The sequence below is a fragment of the Anser brachyrhynchus genome (assembly GCF_964034855.1).
Source record: "Anser brachyrhynchus genome assembly, chromosome: 1".
Taxonomy (NCBI): Eukaryota; Metazoa; Chordata; class Aves; order Anseriformes; family Anatidae; genus Anser; species Anser brachyrhynchus.
This window is the reverse complement of record NC_137694.1, coordinates 43,321,438-43,346,097: the sequence shown is the minus strand read 5'-3', so window position 1 is coordinate 43,346,097 and position 24,660 is coordinate 43,321,438. Positions and strand designations below refer to the sequence as shown.

The window sequence follows — 24,660 nt, the reverse complement described above, 5'->3', positions numbered from 1 at the left end:
CTATTCTAGAATAGGCAGATTACCAGATTCATTTTTCTGATGATTTACACTATTGATCAAAACAATACATGTTTTTTTCCTACATAATATTTGAAACTTATTTTGATAGAGTGGAGTTCTTTCTATAGTATTACTACATATCAAAAGACAATTTGCTATGACTGACAACTAAATGATATTTCTCTCAGTCAAGAAATAGAAATTCTGCTTTCAGTTCTGGTTTAGAAATTGAAGGTTCAGTTTATACAGATCTCCTAATTTAAATAAAAAAGTAATCACATGATAGTGTTTTTTATTTTTATTTTTTAAAGTAAAATATAATTTAAATAAACTGTAATGTTGGAGAGGTGTTTAAATGAAATGTCCTCGGGAAGGAAATAAAAGTTCTGAAGCATATAATTATTTTCAAGGAAAATAAATATTACAAAAATCCTTTTAGTATTCCATATCAGTACGTGAGGCACGGGCCTTATGGTGCCTGTATTCCTGGTGCATGTCTGCACAAAGAAGTTTAACTTTGCACTCAATATATTTTCAAACCAAAGCACTTTTCTTCTACAAGCCAAGACCCATTGGATTATGTGTTTATCATACTGTAGTCTTTAGCTATAGCATATGGAGAGAGCATCCAATTTCTGGCCTGGTCTCAATTCCTTTAGCCAAAATCTATAACTACGACCATATTTTCCTTTAGCTGTGTGAGCCAGACTGCCACTGAATTAAAAGAAGTGCTTTCCTACTCTTGAAGCGTGTATTTGAGTAATCCTAAGCCTCCAAAATGAGCCTCAGGCCAACTCAAATGCTGTAAGGTCACAAGGAACTCCATAGAAATACTCACTTCATAATTCCAGTATAAAGAAAGTAACTTTTTTTTATGGAAGTAAGAACTTAAAGTGAAAGGCATCTTCCACAGCGCCTTGGTTCTTGAGGCCACATGGATTCAACACCAAACTGAAGAAAGAGGACTAAAGTTCCTCCTGAATCCCTTCTCTGTGTAGACCACATGCCACTGATCTCCTGCTCTGAGCAGAAGACTATCACAAGCAAGTGACCAGTTAAAAAAAAAGTGATGATTTCCATTTTTTTTTAAATTTATTGTGAGAGCCAGCCCAGCTCTTTCAGCTATGACGGGTGAAGATAATACCCCAGATAAGGAAAAATCTGGGATCAGGTTCCTCTGAGGATGGTGTCTCCATGGGACTCCAGACTGGAAAAAGAGCTGCTCCCTGAGCTTGGGCTGGCTTTGGGGAAGGAGAAAGTCCCATGGGATTTTTCAGGGTCTGTGCCCTGTCAGGGGAAACTGAGTCTAGACAAGTTAAGGAAGGGGCAGCCCCACAGGCTTGTCTCTCCCTGAGGACATCTGTGCCAGCTGGCAGCACTGGTGGCCCCAGGAGCTATGCCACCTCCTTGGGGTAATGGAGGGAGGTGCTGCACTGCTGCAGTTTCACAGGCACCCTGCAGAACCATCTCTGAGGGAAGGCTGAACCCAAATTCCTCATCTACAGATTGCTGGGATGTGGGGATGTGGCCATCTGCTGAGTTTGGCCATGCCTCAGTTCTGCTTTCCTAAGCAACCAAGTGTGTATGTCTCTACTGGCCTTCACTACGGGTCTCCCTGGGTATATGGGATTCCCACACCTCCAGCTACTGAAGGTAACATGACATTTGTGTACCCAGATAGCAAGTCTTTCTCATTTTACTGAGGATTGTGCTGTCATAGAAAGCAAGGGTAACTCTTCAATGTCTTTGGACAGCCAAGTGGCAATGGATAAGCTATACTACAAAAGATGTGTGGGAGGAAAAGCTAGATAAACTTTAGTAAAGCTGTCAAGTATTTGTAGTATTGCATATTACTACAGCAGCAACATAGAAACTAAAGCAGCTGTCTTTCTATTAATACACGGAAAGAGGGATTTAAACATGTATGCAAAAATGCTATTTGAGTTCCATTTTTTTCTCAAGCTAAATTCTCTGTCTGGTCCCTTGGCAGTGCAAAAATCCCCAGAGCAGCACTCCTTATGAGTAAGATAGCTCCATCGCTTTTATTTGCTGTGATTTTGTAATACATATACTTGAAAGGCTGCTAAGGCAGTGAAGAATTGCCAAGGGAAAACTGAACCACAAAGGCTGTAGTAATAAAGGGGGAAGGAGCAAAACTGAAGCTGTAATTCCAAGATTTTCTTGTTGTGTGGGAAAGTAAGCAAATTTTAATACTCCATTAGCATAGTCCCTGTGTAATTTCATTTACGCTACCGCTTGTTGCCGAGAGCATTCTTTTGTGTTTCCCTCAGCAGGAGGCTGCAGAACGTATGTTGTTAAATATCAGGAAAAAAAAAAAAGACTCTTGAAGGACTGCTTTTTCTATGCCACCACCACAGTTGAGTCTTTAGTCATGTTACAAAATGCAACTGTAGGCAGTTAAATGTCTGGTCAAATGGTTGAATGTGCTTAATATAAAACATTTTCCTGAAAGTCTAGCTGACACACCTATACTTTACCAAATGTTTAATATTGCTATATTAGAAGTGAATTTTAAGCCTTGAGATTTTTTTAAAATGTATTTATTATTATTATTATTATTATTATTATTATTATTATTTTTGCCACAGTTTTTCATACACACTCATTGCAGTCCAGAGAATCTGCAGAGGCAGGAGTCAGATTGGTATCCAATCAGTTCTGTAAAAATATACCCATATATATATGTATAAAACTGAGAAACCACATAAATTCTCTACGCATAGAAATGTAAACATCAGTAAACCACATGGATCTTCTTTTGGATATAAACAATAAAAAAAATGCATCTACTAAAGCTACAACCAATTCATTATTAACCATGGATGTCCTATTTAAGATGCAGAACAGCTGTACTCCAGAGACCCCAGAATTGTGCACAGCTGTTCTGGCAAGGTTTAGTGCTTCAAACACAATGACCCCATAGACCCTGCTGCATTATATCCAAGCTTAGCTCAAGTCTAGAAGAAGGCTATTTAGGGCCATTCTGGGTCATTACCAGACCATAGCTAAGCTAGTCTCAGGAAGATTCCCACAGTTTTCTCTGTTCCCCGATGTCTTCTGTTATCTGGGTGGTCCTTTTATACAGGTTACCCCAGATCTCTATTGCTTCAGATGAGAACAGGTAGAAACCACCTAACATCCTTTTGTACGTTAGGTGGTTAAAAGGATGTCAAAATGCACCAAGAAGATTTTTTTTAAAAAAAAGAGTTGGGAATAGAATAAGGAATACATTCCAAAATGGGAAAGAGCTGTATTGCTCATTGCATTTTCTATGCCCTTCCTATGAGTGTCATTGTACTTACCTATTGTTACCCTTAACAACAAGACATGGCTGTAACTATATTGTCCATATGCACCGCTCTGTGTATGTAATGCTTTTTGATCCATTTTTAAATATGAACTTCTGGAAGAAGCTTGGAGAAACGGCTTGCCTTTCGCCCAGTGGGACAGGCTGACAGTGGTTGCCTGGCTGGAGGTAAGCGTTAGTCACAGCTTTGAAACGAGTCACGTTGGCAGGCTGCTTCTGCACCCTTGTCCTTACAGATTTCAGAAGATGCTGCTGAAGTCTCCCCATCTTTCCCTGGCTCACTGTGCCATCAGCACTAAGAATATTTTGACACTGGGTGGTGTGAAACAGAGACTGGAGGTGAAAAAAGCAAGGGGGGATTGCACAGGGGAGTGGGGATGGAGCAAAGAGGACTATCGTCACTCGAGCATACCCTACTACTGCACTTGGAATTGAACCCCAAATTCATGAAATCTCATACTTTCTCAGTCCCTAAATATCTAAAAAATCCTAAGACAGTTTATACAGGATGGTGTGCTAAGGAGAAAAAGTAGCTATTAGATTTTATTTAAGTTTAACACAAAAACTACGTCTGCAGAATTTTTAACAAATTTAACAAATTAGTGACTTTGGTCCATTTTCAAATATAATATTGGAAAGGGCTAATTTACCTAGATATCATTCAAAATAGGCAGAAGTGTTAGGCACTTTCACCTGGGATGTGGGAGATCCAGGTTGAAATCCCTCTGATTTAGACAGGCAGTTCCTTTGACTCTGAAAACCGATCTAGCTGCAGAAGGCTCCCCTTTATTTGGAGAGTGTTCATGGATGGATTTTGGAATACATCAAGAGAAATTTATTCAGCAGAGCTGTCTACCAGTTTTGACAAAAATGACTGTTTTATGTGAAGGAACTTTTCAAAAAACACTTACCCAGAACTTGAGGGGACAAGAAAGCAAAAAGTAAGGACGTTCTTACACACATGGATAATCAGTCCTATACGGCAAGGCTGTACCAGCTCTGTGCAGATACAAGCTCTTTGTTGGCTAAAGGAGCAACATCTCTTCTGTGCCAAGCATCCCACCTATTCTCATGTCTGTCGTGGGTATCACCCATTGATCATTAGGCAAAATTTGCGGAGTTTTTCCCTTCAACTAGAAAAAATAGCCCTCCTCAGAAACTTTAACGGAAGTATGTTCAGGGAATAAGTAAAGGATGAGGAAAGAAAGAAGCTGGCATCTACAAAACTGCTTCGTGTTGTAATTGAAGGTTCCTAATGAAAAAGATGCAGTGAAAACTGCAGAAAGGCAGTTCAAGTGTTCAAACATGACCTTGGAAAATTAGATTATATCTTCCTTCCAAAACAAACAAACTGTTAATATAGAGCATTTGTTAATTTAGCTACTAACAGACTTTTTCATGACAGTTTGACAGTTCTGTAGTCAGGTTTGTATCAGTCAGAAATATCCACTATTACAATCAAAACTGATTTGCTGGAAGGGTGAACATGCAAAGGTCTAGACAATTCTAAGTACTAAAAACAATCTGTCCCTTAATGTTCTTCATGGTGATGTAAAATGTGAAGACATTTCTGACAATTTAAGCCCTAACCATTTTTTTATTTTTTTTAGCCTTGAATCTTAGCTGCAAAATAGGATATGCTTCCTGCTGTCTCAAAGACAGCTTATAAAGAGAAATTGGTATCTAAGAACTTCTTGGGAAACATAGTGAGAGTAGCCCAAGCGGAAGTTTGTGTAACAGTATTCAGTCCAAATAGCATACTAATGACAAAAAAGATATGACGGCAGAAGTACTGAATTTATTCAGAGGGCATCAGTGTATTCAGTCAGCAGATGGACTCTGTATGCATTTCATACTCTCCTGGGGAAAATGCAATGTGTGACCCTTGGAATAAAAACTGAAATTAATATTAAAGGAGCTAAAGAACCAAATTAAAGTACTACACGTGATCGCAGTTGTGACATTTCCAAACTTTTCAGCACTCAGCTTCTCAGCATTAGCCTTTATTCTGGTCATTTGTATGTAGCGCAGGCACAGCTGAGATATATTTTAAGAACTGTGACTTTTCTTAATAATGGTGGAAAAGTATATCAATCTTGATCTGTCGATTTGCTACCTAGCACAATGAATGTGTGCTGCTTTTAGGAACTGTTTTCATCTACCTTCATTTTCTGATAGAGACAGCTGTTTGTTGAAGAAATTTAAAGAACAAATTTACCTAATTTGTTAAAGAACTCATTTACCTAACAAGCAGCAAACATATAAACCTATTTCTGCAAGGTGAATAACTCCCAATGTTTATGCTTTCCTGCTTTTCAAGTGCATGTATGAAAAAAATAATCAAATTTAATGTGAATATTAAATACATTTGCATAGTTCCCATATGGGGCTTTGTTTAAGCACAGCTGGATGTAATCTATGTAATTTTTGTTTTCATTTTTTGACTTTGTAGAAACTTTGTATTTCATTGCAGTTAGCTGGGATTCGATCATGTTTTTCAGGTTCAGACTCACATTGGATGGGGTGCAGTTGCTCATGCATCAGCAGAAAGGGCTTTTTGAGACATGATGCAGTCATTCCTCAAGCTTACTGATACATCAGAACAGTCAGTACAGAAAAGCCTGTCTGAGCTCTTTTGAAATCTGACATTACACTCTTGTTTTCTCTGTGTCATAAAAGTGATCTAACAGCTGTCTTTTAAGAAAATGTTTCCCAGGTAAGTTGTAGATTAGTTATCAGCCACACAGTACTTCAATGCAGTTAGAAATTAAACACAGGGCTGCTGCTGACCTAGGCTACTAAGTCTAACATAAGAAAAAAACCCTCGAGTGGCAAGTACATATCTTCTGTAGCTGTGTTCACACTTTGCTGTGACTTCTAACCAACATTTCCAGCAGCAGTGTGACACCATACCAGCCCAGCCCAGTCCTCACTAGGTTATCTGCACTGTGCTTGGAAAAAATGAGCTGAGAAGGGTAAGATTGTGCCCACAAGTACACCATAGGGACTAACATGGAAAGAGAGATAGAGCCATTTTAGTAGAAAAGGGGAAAAATGACTTAATTCTTATTAGGTTATTTTCTGTATACGATAAGACTATCAAACTGCCAGGAATACTGACTTGTGCCACGATTTGCTTGTAAAAGGCACAGGAAAGGAGTAGCCCAGGTGATGGAAAAACATAGCTGTAAAAATAATCCAAAGCATCCCTTGCATTCTGGCTTATAATAAAATCAACAAAAAGAGTTCATGTGAAGCCATGTCAATGGTTCTAAAACAATTTCATTTTAATAAATAGTATGATTGTTATACTAATTTATGTGTATTACCATGCTTATTCAGGCTGATAGATAAATGATAAATTTCATGAGAGAAATTAAGCTATGCCTTGAACAAATGTGTACTTTATCTCAACAGCTCTGGCTAGCAATGCCAGCTTGGTATGTTGCTGCCTGCCGTGCCAATGTGAAGAGTGGAGCTATTACGTCTGCTTTGTCCAATACCAAGATTCAAAGAGAAATTGGAATCAGCAATCCTCTTCATCTCTTAAAACTTCTATTAGCAATCCAGGAGATGGTATCACTCACAAGTCCATCAGCACCTCCAACATCCAGAACAGTGAGTCCTGTTCAGCTAGCTTTTTCTTTCCCACTTCACTCTGCAGGAGTCTGCAGAAAGGCTTTTGTAGTTAGAGAGTGACTCTGGTAACACACAATTCACAATCACTGTGAACTGTCCTCTAAAGAGTTGGAAGTACTTGTTCATCAATCACTCAATTGTTGGTCGCTGATATTTTTCCTTTAGTGGATACCTTTTTTTTTTAAGATGTGCTTTTAATTAACGTTGATGTTATTTAAATGATCAGTACTGAGCACCTTATTTGTAATTTTACCTGCTTTTCTCTTCCTTCAGGTCAAATAAGCTTGTGTTTCTCTTCTTTTCTTGTTTATTATATTTTTGTTTGCGGGGTGGGCTAAGGCAGGAGAGGGAAGAGGTTATTTAGGAATACAACTATTACGAATCTTGTTCGCTTTCCCCCTTTCGGATCCTTTCAAATGTTTTCCAGTCTGATTTAGGTTCTTCATGCTTTTAAGAGAAGCAGTGATTGGAAGTGTGAGGGCAGAGCACGGAAGGGAGAAGTGAAGCATGTGCGTTTGGTGGGGAAAGGGGAGAGAGTGGAGCAGACAGGAAAGAAGCAAGTAGAGAAGAAATAGGTTTGAAAGGAAAGAGGGGAGTGTATAAAAAAAAAAGCATGAAAGTACACTGGGGCAGAGCAAGAATATATGTGCTACAGATAAAAGCACCTCCTAATGGAAAACAAAGAAAAATAGGCCAAACTGATGAGGGGAAAAAGAAAAAAGATAACAAGAGGGGAGTTTCATGCTGAGAGGCTGATGGTGACGGCTATGAAAGAAGCAACAAAGACTGAAGCAAAACAAAACAACAACAACAACAAGTTAAAAAAATGAGGTTTGATTATAGTGTAGAAGTGTAGAAGTGAAGGACAAAGACTACTACTTAAGTAGTGCAGCGCAGATTTCTAAATAATAATAATATTATAAGTAATGATGATAAAACAATGTTAATACCACTACTACTACTACTACTACTATTTATATTTTGTAATCTCTAATCTTCATGGAATTCATCAAGGATCTTTTGGTGGAAATGAGAATTGAGATACATTTGAGGGATTTAGCAATTGATCCAGAACCACTGAGCTATATAAGCAGTAGAGAAACTGGGCAAAAGGACACAAATGTTCTCATTGACTGGCCTTTCATCTTAATGCTGCTAAGATCCTTTAAAAATTATAGTTCACCATCTAATACTTTCCCTGCACAGACCTGCTATATACGTCCTAACCATGCTAATATCATGAATTGTAATGCAGGTGTATATAATAGACTCAACACAGTGTTGAATTACTAACAAATTATTTATCAAAATCCATTTTGACTTTATGTTATTTCAGAGCATAAGAGAATTGTCACTTATGAAATAAGAATACAGCACATTTGAGCTAGAAGCACTGGGAATAATTTTGCTTTGCTCTTGACTTCTCATTAAGTAATTGGCAGCACGATGCTTCACTGCCCTGGACCGTGCATTTCTGATTCCCAAGTCTTTCTGCCTTTCTTCTTTCTCAGGAAAGGAGTTAATTTACTGCAGCTCTCAAGAAAGTGCAGCACACTTCACCTTATGCACAGCAGGCTTCCACACCCCCCTCCCTGCCTCATCTCATTGCCCTAGTAATGATCTGACTGAAAAGAATACAATGAGGAAAAACAGTCTAACAAATGTATTCTCTTGATGTTTTTAATTCACAGAAATGTGGGGAAAGCAATCATTATTTAGATTACAATATGAGCATGTGATGGGTGCAGAATATTTAGGCTGGAAAATCTTCGAGAAATGAAGCTTACCTCCAGACTGAGCTATGACATAAAGGTTGTATTTGCCCCTTGCACGTGAAATGCAGCTTTAATTCTTCTTTCCCTTGTGACTGTGTTCATCCATCAGTCCTAGCTGAAATATTCCATCACGTCTGTTCAGGCTTACATCTGTTCTCTAACAAAGATGGAAAACAAGTTGTCTAAAGTTATCTCTAGTTGCAGCTTGGTAGAGGCAAGATCATGGTTGTGCTGATGGTGATGCTATACGCTGTTAACTTACAGTGGTGCTACCTTTCTTCTTTACCACTGCTTACCTAATGTGGATCCCTCCTGCCTCCCTGTGGGCCTTGTTCATAGCCCTCAGGCAATGTTTGGGTGACCCATCAAGAAATGGAAAATCTTGCTGCTCCAGGTAAAACGGTTTGTCTTTCCATTCACGTTTATGCATTTTTTCAGTGCTCAGAAGAGAACTAGGATGCATCTGCTTTAACACAGATGCCATAGCCTCTGTAGGCTGCTTCCCAAGCACGACATTAGAAAGAACAATTCCACCATTTCTCAGAAAAAGAAATTACAAACTGTGTTGCAATTGCAAATGTTGTATGAAAGTAAAAACAGCTTTGGAGTTTTACATTGCTTTTTCCTGCCAATGTGAAACCTCATTTAGTGAAATGAAATCATCGCAGTTTCAGGTGCAACATTTCCCTGGTACCCCTTCTAAACAAAATTTTGTATCTGATGAACCAGAAAAAATAAGAAAAGTATTGAGAAATGTGCATAACACAACTCGGAGTTTTCATGAACACTGAGTCTTTCATGTCCATACTAGCATAGTTGTGGTCTTTTATTTAGGGTGCATGGAGTGTGTCATTTCTTTATTTAGTTTTATCAAACATCTCCCTGCTTCAGGGGACACACAAATATAAATATATTTTATCTGATCTTTTTTCTTTTCCTTGAAACATACTTTATTTTAGGTCTCATTTTTAGCAGTCTGTTAGTCCATAACAACTCCATAATAGTGTTTATAAAACACGATGCAACGTAATCCAAAAATGAGCTGTTTGAAAAAATCTTTAATTTGGAAAACTACAGTCAGCCTAACCCATAAATGGTGAGAGAGGTACTAAAGCTAAACTTTAATGCAGTAAAGACTACTTACTTCGTAGAAATGTATGCTTGCGGTATTTTCTTTCTGCTTCTGTATTTTCTCATGAACATTCATGAAGTAGATTTTCATCAATATTTTTTTTTTTTTTTTTTTACAACCAAGGTATTTTTTTCAGTTTTATTGTTGCTGGTAAAAACCAATATAACAACACTCAATCAGCCAGAAGTAGAGTTGATCCTGTTTAACTGGTCAGCCAGAGCAATTTATTTTTTGCCATAAAGTTGCTGTGTGGAAAAGCACTTTTCAATCCTTTCACAGGAACACAGCTTTGTATTGTGAACGTTGTGAGATCTAACTAGAAATGGAAAATGATATTTATAATATCCAATTTTGGGAAGTAAATGATTGTGTTTTGATCGTGAAACCATACAAAGTGTTTGAGATAATGCTGTAAAGTTTCACCAAGCTGTGAAGATTTTCTATCTTGAAAAGAGCTAGATTTGCCCTACTAAAATTTTATAGTTTTAGTCTTGTAATTCTTCAGATAGCTCATCTGAGGGCATTGCTGGTGACTTGAGTTCCAATATTTATGAGCACATTCTACATGTATGTTTTCATTTATAGTAAGTTTACCATATGCATGAAAAACACTTCTTTATAACTCATTTTTATTGTCTTTTTACTTGCTTTACTAATTGCTTCCTGCTGATAACACAGGAAGAGTCTGAAGAAGGCAGCTGGGCTCAGGTATGACTCTTTCACATTTTTTTTTTAAATGAAAAGTTAACAATAACAATTAAATCAGTATCAGTAGGCAAAAAGGAATATGGTATAGTGGTAGTATCTCATGAGTGAATTGTAATGTGTACATTTTAGTATTCTTCAATACAAAAACTCTGGACATGCTATAAATATTTTTCTTAAAAGAAAGTGCAGTTAGCATATACAACATGATGTTTTCAGGGTCCTCAACACAATCTTTTATTTTACATGCCCAGCTATTTTTTTAACCTCTCAGGATTAAAGCATCAAGGATTAAACCATCCAAAATAAATAGCTGCAAGTATCTTGATATCCAGAAGGCAAGTAGTTTGACGGCCCAAAATATTCTGAAAGAATGAGGGCATTTGGACTAACCCAAATGCCAGCATAAAGCATTTGGCAGTCATATCAATAGAGGAGATTGTGTTCGTGCATTCCACTTGGAGGATTGTTGTCCTCTGAATATGCACAAACGTGTGCAGTCTCACTCTCTCTACTTAGAGCAAAGCCTCAAAGTCTCACAGGAATTATAGATGAGGGGGTAGTTTCTAGTCCACATGTTCTAAAACTCCCCTCTGCTGACCTAACTCTACCTGTCCTTTTTTTTTTTTTTCTGTTTGTTGGTTTGTTTTTATCCTGGAGTAGCACGTGCTATGAAATGAAGGATCAGCAGCCATCCTTTGAATGCAGGCCCAAAACCCAGCTCTGAGTCAGGCCCTGTGTGGTGACCCACTGCCATATGGGGGATCACAGGATGGGAAAAGGTTTTTGCATCATGGCAGATAGGGATGCTTGGCAGCATCCCTGCATCAGGGCACGTACAGTAGAATCAGAGAATGATTTAGTCTGGAAAAGACTTTCAAGATCATCCAACCATCAACCTGACCTACCGAGTCCTGTCACTAGGCCATGTCCCTTAGTGGCACTAGTAAGGTCATAAGGTAAACATGTTAGGTCACTTCCTTATGTTCCCACATCCTATTATGCCCATGATTTTTGCTTGGTAAATCCACAGAGGCACAGAAAGTCTAAATATTCCCAGCTGGATATATTTTAGAGATATTTTAGAGAGAGATTCTACCTCCCAGCTAAACCAAGAAAAGATTATCCTCAGTTTTGAGAATAGGCTAATAAAGTATGCCTAGTTAGAGAGCCAACATTTCTAAAATTACACCAGATGTTTTTAGAAAAAATCAGACGCACAACTGTATAAATCATACTCAAGCATCAGTCTACAGATTGTCTTGTATAATAAGGAATAATATTTTTCTTCTTAGTTGGACTATCAAATATTTAAATTCTTAAATTTCCTTCTCTCTCTGTATGATAGATAACACACATAATCTTATTGTCTTTACTTATGGCATTCCTCTTCTCTTCAAAATCTCACAAGAATGAGAGAGGGGAGTACTGTATTTTCCCCCACAGACAGTATAAGTAGCTTGCACTGTGTTATCCTTTTGTCTATGACAGGAGACATACCAAAATAAAAAAAGTAGTTAGACTTGAAAATCAGTTTTGAGAACCACCCTCTTAAGGAGATGTTAATCTTGCAATTTATATGTTCTTTTTTTCTGTTAACTGCAATAGTGCTGAAATAATTGACATTAGTATGATACAAAATGTGTCTATTTTTTATCTTCATTATGCAAACCATATAAAAAATATCTCAACATTCATATGCTTGTCTCACATTTATTTTTCATCTCCCTCTTGAAATCTCAGCTATGTAGTGTAGTAGCTTCAGGCCTAGCTTCTATAAGGAATTTGGCTTGCTCCTGCTTTAAAGAATTCATTTATTGAGCTCTGCATAAGGTGCATTTTGGTTTAAGATGGCCACAGCTGAAAATATCTGATTAACAGAATAATCCAGAAGTTAAATTGAAAGCCAGTAAGACCATTAAACAAACACATTTTGGTTGTGTAATATGTTTGCAAGCATTTAAAACTCAAAATTGAAACTATGATTTTGTATTACAACAGTTGTTCGAATTTTGCAAAGATAGAAAAAAAGATGAAAAATGCAAAGCATTGCTTTTAGTAACAAATATCTCACAGTGGCTAACAACTCAAATGTTGATACAATGAAAAAATGGATTTTTTTTCCTTTAGACAGATTTTCTAAACTAAGAAGTCTAACTAGAACCAGAGTATACTGATATATGCTCTTCAATCTGTGGTGCAACCATGAACAAACTTAAGAAATGATCTCCCCTTTTTTCTTTACTTTTAATTTTTCTGTAGACACGGGCTTACGGTGATATGAACCGTGAATGGATAGGTAGCGAATGGCTCCCCAGTCTTGGTTTACCTCAGTACCGCAGTTATTTTATGGAGTGCCTGGTCAATGCAAGGATGTTAGACCATCTGACGAAGACAGATGTGTGTGTGCACTTAAAAATGGTGGACGGCTTTCATCGGTATGTTTGCATAAAGACTGCATGTATAAAGCCTCTTGTGTGTGATGCAGTGCTCAGTGCTGCACAGAATAACAGCACTGGCTATTTGTTGTTCTGGCTTGGAAAACTACAGCTAAAAGTATGTGTTAAGTGTCAGAAATGTGAACTGAGATATTCCTTCAGTAATAGCTACTGCATCACAATTCTCTCTCATAACTAAGATACTTGTATGGATCATTTCATAATGAGCAGGAAACCATTAATGTATAAATAAAGCCACGACAATACAGAACCACTAATAATTTATTAAGCAGTTTAAAGTATCAGAAAATGGCAGACTAACATTTGAAGCCCTGAGATCTCACAGTAATGAAAAATTATTGTGTGTAGCACTTAAAGGCTGTTAACAGTACCAGCAAATTGACATTGCTCAGGTTATCTAGGGATATAGCCAGGAAGCTAAATTGGAAATATGGAAATAAAGGCATTTAGACTTTAGGTGGAATGATGTTTATGTGACAAGAAGTGGATTTTGTTAAATTTACTGTCTGATTTGACAACTTTTGAGGACTGATTTGATGAATCATTTCACTGAGCTCCCAAGGGCAGACCTTTTCTGAATACAATTTTGAATGTTTGGGGTTTCTTACACTAGAACATGTGTTCAAACATTTTCATTTTGGTTTTGTCCATTTCATTTTTAAAGTCTGATTTTTTTTTTTAACGATTTCACTTTCCTCTCTTGCCTCAAGATTTGCTAAATTAGCACCATGAAACACCTCATGTGACATGCAGGAAATACATCCTAAATATGTTCCCATCTTCAAAATTTTCATTATTAACTCTGTAAATATTTCTCTTTAAATAACAGAAAAAGCTTGCAGTATGGAATCGTGTTTAAAGAGGTTGAATTATGATAGAAAAGAACTGGAAAAGCGAAGAGAAATGAGTCAGCATGAAATAAAAGGTGATAGTTCCTGGGAATGAATACTGAGAATGTTTGGTCTTTTGAAGCTTGACACTATTAACCCCTTCTTCAGTCTCAGAAGAAGGCCAAACAGCCTGCAGCTCACTGGGACCCAGGGGGGCAACGCTGGGACATCGGAGCACTCAGGGCCCTAACACTATGCTCCTGCTTTTTGAAGCTTTTTGAATTTGCCTTTGATTTCTTACTTCACAATGTGCACCACAGAAAAGGTTGATTGGAGGGGTGGCCACTGAGGCAGCTGCTTGATAAATATAGGAATAGCTTCTAACAGAACTGACCTTTTTGGGAAAAAAAAAAAAAAAATAAATAAAAGAGGAGGAAATAGAAGGGTGAATGGCTGCAGTGAACATGCTCTTTTGCTCAGAGATCTGGAAGTGGGTGCAGAGGCACCAGTGCCAGGTTGCCTGAGCAGGCAGGGCTGGAGGCTCCCGTGAAGATTTGGTTATTGGTCTCAGGTCCTGGTGGTGCCTCACTTGCTTCAGGAGAAGGGTAAAAACCCCCATCTAGTCCACCCTGCTGGGCATCAGTCAGCTAGACACGGTCCCAAGCAGGATTTGGTCTCGCCGATCACTCGTTGCCACGCTGTGTTTCAGCACATCCTGACCCCAAAGTTTGGGATGCTCTTGGCCTGGCGATGGAGAATGCCACTCCCAGAAAATGCTATCTTAGCTGTACTTCTGCAAAGGGTTCAGGTACAGTCCCCATCACTTAGCAACACAAAACACAGCATTGCATTTCCTACTCACCAGTACAGAGATCAGTGTGAGTGATTTTCTTTTAATCTAACAAACAGGGTAGGTTTTTTTTTTTTTTTTTTTTTTTTTTTAGGAGAAAAATCCTCAAAAATTATTTCCAAGCTCATTTTGTTGCCTTAGCTTTGTAATTGGCACGGACCCGAACAGCTCTACCAGCTTTCAAAACTAAAGAGAGTTTTAGTCTCTAAAACTGTGAACTCCTCGTTTGCTTTTTGGCAAGTTATAAAATGGTAGGTGCTGACCTAACTCTCAAAATGTTTAATACAAAGCTCTCAAGTGAAGCCTTGAGGAATTGTTATTTCTCCTGTGCCCTTGCACTGTTAAACTGTAAAATCTTACCTAAGAATTGAAAAGAGTTTGGGGGTGTTAATTCCACCACTGTCCTTTCTCGGGCTTCTTACTTTCTGTTACTCTCTTGCCTTAAGTTCATCTGTCTGAAAGTGAGGTGCTTGTCTCAGCAAGTCACAGAGAATAAGTAAGTCATCTTCCACCTGAGAAACAAACGGAGACAAGGTATCTGGAAGAGGTGGGAGGAATTGTGTTCTGCAGATGCCCTCTGGCGGCACCTTGGAACCAATTCAGAATAAACATTCAACGTGAAGGTAGCTAAAAGCACAGTTACTCCCACACTTTGGGGTTTTGGGAGATGTTGAAGCCATTAAAGCTATATTAATAGTTTCCTGGTATTCCTCATATTAAATTAAAGCAGTATGAATGCATGCACCTGTATACTTTGGACGCTATCAGTGACCAGGAGACTGAGGTAGTGTTGTGTCCTTTCAGATGCGCTGGTGTGGAACAACGATCGAGTCATATGCTGGATACAAGCTATTGGCCTGCGAGAATATGCAAATAATATTCTAGAAAGTAGTGTACATGGTTCACTTATAGCACTGGATGAAAACTTTGATTACAGCAGTTTAGCTTTACTCTTACAGATGCCAACACAAAACACCCAGGCAAGTTTGCTTGAGCTACTTCTGGTTAATCTGTACGCATGATTGCCATTTATCCCTCTTCAACCATTTTAATTTTTTACTTTGGTATCTCTAGGCACGGCAGATCCTTGAGAGAGACTACAACAACCTTTTGCACTAGGAACTGAAAGACAACTTGAGGAAGTAATTAATTTTAAGTATTTATTAACTATCATAGTAAAATACATACATTGAATGCAATGCATGAAGACATGAAGAATTCATACACATTGTTCAAAAGAGGCAGTTACAGGTATTAAAAAAAGGAAATACCAAACAAAGTTTTTAAAGTGACCTCTGTATGGCTACATATCCATATCATTTGGGGAGCTAAATTTTGTTCTGCACTCTTACGTTAAGATGAACGCTTTATGTAGAGTTAAAATGCAGAAAGGAGTGGAAGATTCAATGACTGGAGTGTGCGGAGGTGTGTGGGGGCTGCCCATGCAACTTATTCCTTGGGATACTTACACCTTTTCTTATCAAAAAAAAAAAAAAAAAGACAACAACAGAGAAAAAAGTGGATTTTTTTTTTTTGGGGGGGGAGAGGGGTATTTCTTTGAAGATAATCAATGTATCTTAGAGTGGGATTTGGGGCAGTTACCTCAGATGGGGAAATCTAAAATCCACCTACGTAAAATATTCATCTTAAGGTAAGAGTCTGTCACACAAACGTTCAAGTTCAAGGAGGAACAAAACTTTTAAGAATGTGATGAAAATGCCTATGATTCTGTGTATACATGAGTGTTTAATTCTTTATTAGCACTTTATGTAAGCCTCCTAATGCGGCAACAAACCACTGCATCAAATACAGTAACAAATCACTGTATTTGGAAGAGAACTAACTTCTAAGTTCTGCTTTAGCAGAATCCTCCAGTATATCAAAATATCATAAAGAAAGCTTTCCACTCTAGTATTTATTTCTGAAGCATTTACTTTTATACAAGTGTCTCAAATGAATTGTGGTTACTGGATGTAGTGCAAGAAAGCAGGGCATTTGCTGCGAAACAAATTTGACAGTGGGAGAGGCAGCAGGCAGTCAGATTACCAATCACGAACTTCATTTTGCTTTATCCAATACAACTCTGTGTCTTGACAGAGCGATGACAAGAACTTCAGATGCGGCCCCCCCTGGCGATGACAGTTCCCTCCCCGTGAGGTCCATGGCATCAGCATGATGCCTGGCTCCTCCGAAAAGCTGCCAGCCGGGTTCAGACTAACCACGACATCAGGGCAGTCTTGGAAAATGGCAACTGACGGTATGAACTCGCTTCTGCACTTACTGTTGAAAAGCAAGAGGTTTAGTCTAGTATGCTAAATTGACTTTTAGTGCATGTTTGCCCTGCAACGGAACAGCTGAGTTCACCTACCTAGCATAAGGAGGCTGGGAAGGTGAAATTAGGGAATGGAAAAGCACTCACTGACTTGGCGCACTATTGATTTTTTTTCTTGTTTGCTTCAGGCTGTCAGGGTGCAAAGAAAACACTCAGAAAGAGAGGAATTAATTTACTGACATGCATCTAGGATTACATATAGTATTGAAGCACCTTTCTCAGCTCATAAACCTCTCTACTAGGTGGAGTTTATTTTGGAGGATGAACTTACAAGGGACTATAATCTTTATTTTCCTACTTGACTTTCAAACCATCAAATAACTGAAGTTGCTAAGAACTAATAACAACCAGCTGTTAACAAATACTGAAATTCAGATACTACTTCCATTACTGCAGACTAGTCTTAGTTTTCTCTGGAAATCTTTCCACTTCTAAAAGATGCATTAATGCAGCAATGACTTGAAAAGTATCAAGCAGGTCATAAATAATAAATAAGTGAAATTTTAAAATTGTTTTAAGAAGGCAGGGAGAAGGGGAAAATCCCACTGCAGCTATTCCTTCAGGTATATGGACAACAGAAAACATGTGAGTACACCTGTCAGAAGTTCTGAGTACCAGTGCACAGGCTGTCCCATTTCAAACACTGCTCTTTATTGCCTCATGAGAGAGTTTAGGTCTATGAATAGATTTATATTACAGTAACGTAATACACGTTAGTGATTACATTTTGTAATTCTTTAACAAACTTGGCAGGAAAATACAACCATCTAAATTCCATTAAAATATCTTGCCTTTTAAAAATATTACTTTATAATTGCAGATACAAATTGAATAATTTACTGATTGTATCACTATATTCCATTGACTCCACTGCTCATGTGCACCCTTTGCTTTTAATCCTGCATTTTTTGGCAATTTTGAAGTCGTAAGACAAGAATCCATTCCAAGGCAAAATCCATGCACAAATAAAGGTGCAAGCTTCCTTGGCATTTCTATGGCCCACATTACTGTAGTAGCTAAGAACATTACAAACATTTATAGACTTCATCTTTTAGCCTTACTATAAAGTAGAAGATACTATTCCCATTTTACAGTTGGGGAACTAAGGTGCAGAGGAGATTTAGCGATTTACTGCAGATCTTCCAGACGGTTTATTGCTGAGCTGGGTCCAGAACTCAGTAGACTGAAAAGTATGTAGCTTTGAAGACCTACATCTTCATCCAGAATTTGGCTTCCTATCTTCCAGTGATGAGAACACTGTGGTATTTAAACATCATGACAAGTACATTGTTAGGACTTTGATAAAATAAAATTTTAAACTGTACTTATTAAGGAAGGCAGATTCAATAGTAGACCAGACATGAAGAGACTTTGAATGAGTTCTGCACTGCACCATGCCCAGATATTGTCAGAGAAAGTCACAGAGCAGTTTAGCAGCCATCCTTCCAGTGGGAAAGAGACTGATTTATTTTCTTCGTGATTTTAAAGAGGTTCTGTTTTTTTTTTTTTTTTCACAACTTCATCACAACTGCAGAGGTTAGGCAGCTCAACAGTTCACACATACTCATGCTGACAAGGCCCAGCAAAGAAGCCAGCACTGAATTGTTGTAAGTACTCATAAGGGGCCATCATGAAACCTCTTTATGTACACTACATCCAGTATTCTTTGGCATTATTCAAGCAAGAGACAGTTTGGAGCAGAGGTACTAACTTAGACTCACTAAGGTGGCCACTTGATCAAGACAACAGCCTTAAGCTCAGTCCAGGAGACACGACACCATTCCTTCCCCACCTTAAGTAGCAGGTTCTCTCTGCTGGTGCCACCTTAGCAGATGAGACAGTTTACAGACAACTTCTCTTCAGATGATAGCTCACCAAGCACAACATACTTGTGTGCTCTCAAACTTAGAGCTAGAACAGGGGGGAGAGAGAGCACAGGGCATTGAATTTACTTTATGAGAACCTGAAATAGTTCTACCAGGAACTCAAGAGAGGGAAAAAATCTAGTAAAGCAGAAGAGATTTATTTATTTGTTTGTTTGTTTGTTTATTTGTTTATTTATTTATTTTTCTTTTAATAAGAGACATGGATCCATTTAAAACATCAGGTAGCTGAATAAAACTAGGACGGAACGTCCCCTGTACAGAAAATCTCCCAGAGTTATCCATTACAGAGAATCTCATGCTTCCCAAATCATTCAGAAATGACCAGTGGTAAAGAAAAGATATTCTGAGCTGGATGCAGCTTTAGATCAAATCTAGAACCAGAGTTCATGTTTCATTTCTCACCACTTCTCTTTTAAATATGGCTAGGAATCTGTTATCCTTCCAGAGTTCTGCAGAAAAATACTGTTTGCTGCTGCATCACAAGTTTTGCAGAAAAGACTAACATGATGAGCGCTTTCATCAATATGGCACCATTTCATGCTAATATTTTCTCAGTAACAGAGGTTTTTTCTTTTTTTTCATTCAGTTACTCAGAGGAGTTAGAAAGTGTTTTTGGACAGCACCAAAACCCCACATTGAACATGCTTTGATAGCTATTGCATGTTATAGAAAAGACATGCCAGGATCTGCAAGAAAGGAATTGCTGTTCCTAGTTTTTACCCAACAAAGTCCATTTTTAGATCTTCAGTCTGGAGAGGCTTGGGACCATTACGATTTTACTAATTCTGGGCATATTCAAAGACAACTAATGAATAGCAAATGTTACCATTGGAAAATGTAGATTGCTCAGGAATTCTGCTGATGGTGTCAGCCTTACTTCATAGATCTCAGAAGACTGCAGGTGTGTAAAATTGTCATGTAGTTAAAAAAGAAACTTCAAGCCACCACTAAAAAATAAGCACAGGTCATTTTTTTTTCTAAAATAGGAAAATAGGAAAGCTTGTCCTACAAAGCTGATGATGGAGCACAAACTATATAAATCTTTTTTTTTTTTTTTAAATATATGTGTGTATAGATTAGGGCTTACGTTATGTTATGTCAATAAAGTCAATGACAATACACCCAATGGGTTCGGTGGAGGCAGAAACTGATAGCAGAGATGTGCATCTTTTCTCCTATATGCTTCAAACTTGGAATGTTGAAAGCAATACATCATGACCAAGAAAGTAAGTTTGAATGCCAAGCAATCTAGTAGGCCAAAAATAGGCCAGGCACATAAGACAATATTTTCCAACAGGTCTGAATAGTGCAACAAAGGCAGAAATTGAAAATGTATATATTAATAAAAATTAACTTAGAGTTTTCTAAGATGTTTATTCCTGGTTTATTCTTCAGTAATTGTCTAAAAATAGTAATCCACAAACCGAAGTAAAGTGGTGAAACTTTGTTGGCACTGTATGCATATGGGAGTCAGGTATTTTGAGCAAAAAGATGTTTACAAAGTTATACAAGCTATACAAATTAACTTCAGATTCTATAGGAGCCGATCAAGTATTTCAAGTGTTTCAAGTATCAGTGATATATGTATCACATCGGTGCTTGTAGCTTGGCCAGTGTGCTAATCACATACTGATCTTAAACACTTGGGAGCTCTATCAGATTTTAGAGATAATTTAGGTATAAATTGTAAAGGTTAATATATAAGGATGACTGAAACCAATGTACTGCTATTTCTTTTAACTTCCCATAGAGTCCTTTTAGAGAAGCAGCAAGATGGTGTCACCAGAACTTTAGTACATGCACTGTTTATCAGTGCAATTTCAAGATGTCACCTAGGTTGGATACAAAGTTAAAATAGTTTGGAATTTCAGTAAATTATATAAAAATTATACAGGGAAAATATTTCCTTTATTATTATATCAGATATTAAAACCAATGGCCTGAATTTATCTGAAATTGGTGAAGGACTACAGAAGTCTTTTCAGAATTTGTAATCACATTTCCTGAGCAACAGTTTCTTCATGGAAGGAACTGATTGATACTTGTAGAAAAGAAATTATTCATTATAAGATCCCCTGAAATTTTTCAGATACAGGTCAGACTCTGACCCAGGTTTGCAACGCCTTGCCTAAAATACATCAGTAGGCCTGTTACTACCGTGACTAAAGTGGGACTGATTCTAACCAGGCAGCAGAGGAGATGGCTAGTTTGAAGAACTGTTGCACAATAGCAACATAAGCGAACTCTTAGAATAGCAAAAAAATGTTATGTGTGTGTAGAGCAGACTAAAAAGAGAGCTGCAAATGGGTTACATGTAAAACAAATGAGATGGTCTATGATGACAGGCTGCAGAATTCTTTTATTTTGCTACTCACATTTCTTACAGAAAATGTCAAATTCTCATATTTCAAAATAGCTTATTCCAACAATACCAACCAGGTACAATCTTACAGTGTCTCTGGATGTTTCTTCACAACAACTGGATTCAATCCACATGCTTTCAGGTCATATTTCAGGTATTTTTTAAACATCTGTTGAAACTACCCCGATGAATTTACATAAAACATGAACTGACATTTTCAGAAGTTATATGAACATAGTCCACACAGCCCAGTTTGAGTATACTCTCAAAATCATAAATATAAGAACATTCAATGCCACTGTTGCCTAGCCATTTAATTTTGCAAAGAAGTTTAAGATAGCACACACGGGATGGTCCAGCTTTCTGCTGCAGTGGTTGTATGTTTTCCTTGCACTTCTGTCTTACAAAATACTTGTCACCACCTCATCAGAAGGCTCAACCAGGACAGTTTCATTGCCAGGGGCTGGTGCAATAGCACATGCTACAGTTTCACTTTTCTTCTAATGAAATGTCAGGGGGGATTTGGTAAATCAACCGTGTACTCCATCAATGAAGGATTCCAAAGAGGATTTGTAAAGACAGATGGGGAAGAAGTGTTTCAAAAAGATGTGAATGGTAATCTGGAAACAGCTGGTCCACAGCAAAGAAATCATCAGGGTAAAAAAGGTAAATGCTGTCAAGCTGCAGTGAATAAGGAGAATCACAGAGTATATCAATACAGTCTATACACTTAAAATGTGAGTTTGACCTTGTGCCAAAGAGGCAAAGGTTTAAAGATGCAGGAAAATCTAACCAGCAATACAGAATCAAAACATAAAGAAAACAGCTGTAAAATGAACTTATACAAGAGTTTGTTTTGACCAATAATTAGTATACATTACTAAAAGGTCAAAATGCATAACTAATAGATTTACATTATAGATCTAAAATTAAAGAACAAATACATGTCTCCCTCAGATGCTCAATTTTCAGTAAAATGTGCAACAGCTTATTTAGTGCTATAATATTTTCTAGAGTCCTTGCATCCCGGATCCAATTACAATGAAAAAGCCTTACTAATTAATGTTTATTTTTTCCATTAGATGTCATCTCTTTCTTCTACTTTACCTGAAGTGCACTACCACTACTTATGAAAAAGAGCATTAAAACTCTCTGCACGAACAGGGTAATAGGGAAGAGAACACAAAAGTTTTATCAGACAAACAGATCTGATGTTTCTTTCATGTATTTTTTAATTTAAAATAAGAATAAAAATTAAAAAAACTAAGTTGCTTTAAAAAAAAAAGACAAAACAACTTCCCCCTTTCCTCCCAGCATCTCTGTCATCAGAAAATTCTCAGTAGTGCACATCCAAAGCTTTTATCAAATGAGGCCTCTAATTTTTACATTGTTTCATCTGTTTTGTTGTAAAATACTAGACATTTACATATTTACTGTTTATGTATTTCTTTTAAAATGTGTAAGTCATGTAAATGGATATAAATATCATTTTTTAAAAATAAAATCTATGGTACATGGGGTGTCAGTGCAAACATTTGACAATACAGTGTCAATAATACTGTTTGTAACTTTCCATTCCACCATTTTTACAGTTTTTGGATTGTAACAGTCAAATAAATATGTTTAGCAGAGTTAGAAGCTTCAACATGTTCCTACTGTAAAATCTGTCAATATTTAAAGCTGAACACCTGCCTCTCATGATGTATAATAGAATGACATAACCTGGAACTGGAGCCAAAACAGACCTCTAAAGACAAAATGGAAATGTTAGATATCTACAGAGAAGCACCATGATGGCTCACCTCTTAAAAACATACAAACAAACTCAGAAATGTTTAAAAAAAAAAAAAAAAAGCACAATTTGATAAAACAGGATTTATACAAACAAACAAACAAACAAACCAAAACTTTCTTCTATGTTACCTGTGGACCAAGAAGAATCTTGGTTTACCAAGACCCACCTTTTTGTTCCAGGATCTTCAGACACCAGCCAGAACTGAAAAATTAAATCTAATAATTGCATAGAATGAATAGAGTGAGATTCTCAAGTTTCCAAATATATTCCATGAAGAAAATGAAAGAAAAGAGAAGCCAAACCCTACCATTTCTTCATCATTAGACAGGCTCCTGTCTCATGTTCTGCTTTTAGCCAAGAGGGCCTTGCTGAGACTTCACACAAGTCTGTTTTATCAGAGGAAGTAACTGAAAGACAGAGTGATTAATATATAGTGTATAAAAGTTTAGAAGAGCAAATATTACCTGCTGTGGCTTTATTTGGTGGTGTTATTGTTGTTTATTCTTTGTTTAAATGGGAAGTTTCAAACTAAGACCTACTTACTAGTCATTTACCTATTCACTATTTTTCTGCTGCTTGATCTTAGCTCAAGACCTGTCTTTTAGTTCTTTCTTTTAGCAGTTTGATCTGCCATGTTTGCACGTACATAAACATTTGTTTTGTCTATTTTCATTTGGCAAACTTCAGTCAATCAGATGGTGAAAGATTTTTCTCCCCCAAGGTCAATAGAAAAGAATTCAGTGCTATTTGTGTTTAGAAGTCTATTAAGCTTGGTATGTAGTAGCATTAAAATAGTTTGGATGTCATGTACTTGTCATGGCTAAGCAGAAGCACATTTTGCCACTAACAGGTATGAGTTACGATGGATTTTCTGGTCAGAATCTGCCACGAGAGGGAGCACGGAACTTGCTGATGCATCCGATCGGATGGCTTTGGGTAGAACAGAGCTGTACAGAAACACCAGACACAGCTCTTTTACATACAGCTTCTGGGGCTTACCTGACCTTGCTGCTGATGCTCCTTCACCACCCTCAGCCCTATTTTGGACTAGTTTAGTCCAGAATGTCACCAAATAAAGCAATGCAAACACCCTTTGCAGTGTTTGTAGCATCATTTGTATACACTTCTCCTCATAAACTCCAGTTCCAATTTTCCAGAATTTCTTTTCCAGTGTACATTTCCAGTCACAGTCCACACTCAAATTCGGTGGCGTGGGTGATAGGGGGCAGAAGGAAATGAGCTGTGTTAGGGAAAAGAGTGAGCAAGATCTGCAAATGAAACTCTAGGAATACTGCCCTGGGAGTACACCCTACTTATTTCCACAGTGGAAAAAACAAGGCAGAAGAATTTAAAATATATTGAAAAAAAAAATATATATAAAAGAAGTGCTACTGTGACTTCATTTTTGATCTCAGGCTAACATATAACCTAACCTAACCTAACATAGGTTACTCCTAGTAACAGCCACAGCTCTACTCTCAACAGCTAGAAATTGTGGCTATGTTAGGCTACGATCCACAATCGGTGAATAATTATTGTATCAACCTCTTCCAGCCAAATTTCAGTA

The 24,660-nt window shown here is 37.5% G+C and overlaps 2 pseudogenes across 2 annotated transcripts in view; one reads left to right on the top strand and one right to left on the bottom strand.

The window, feature by feature from the left end:
* Positions 1 to 3,031: 3,031 nt before the first annotated feature.
* LOC308200008 (liprin-alpha-2-like) lies at positions 3,032 to 23,379 on the top strand (annotated as a pseudogene). The gene is made up of 10 exons (XR_013956122.1): positions 3,032 to 3,496; positions 5,830 to 6,044; positions 6,746 to 6,946; positions 10,553 to 10,582; positions 12,842 to 13,017; positions 13,868 to 13,963; positions 15,523 to 15,698; positions 15,793 to 15,860; positions 16,816 to 16,975; positions 23,273 to 23,379. The product of XR_013956122.1 is annotated as a liprin-alpha-2-like (transcript).
* LOC308188329 (acyl-CoA synthetase short-chain family member 3, mitochondrial-like) overlaps positions 21,276 to 24,660 on the bottom strand; it is a 62,894-nt pseudogene continuing 59,509 nt past the window's right edge. The window contains exon 14 of the transcript XR_013956121.1: positions 21,276 to 23,500. The product of XR_013956121.1 is annotated as an acyl-CoA synthetase short-chain family member 3, mitochondrial-like (transcript). The remainder of the gene's footprint in view (positions 23,501 to 24,660) is intronic.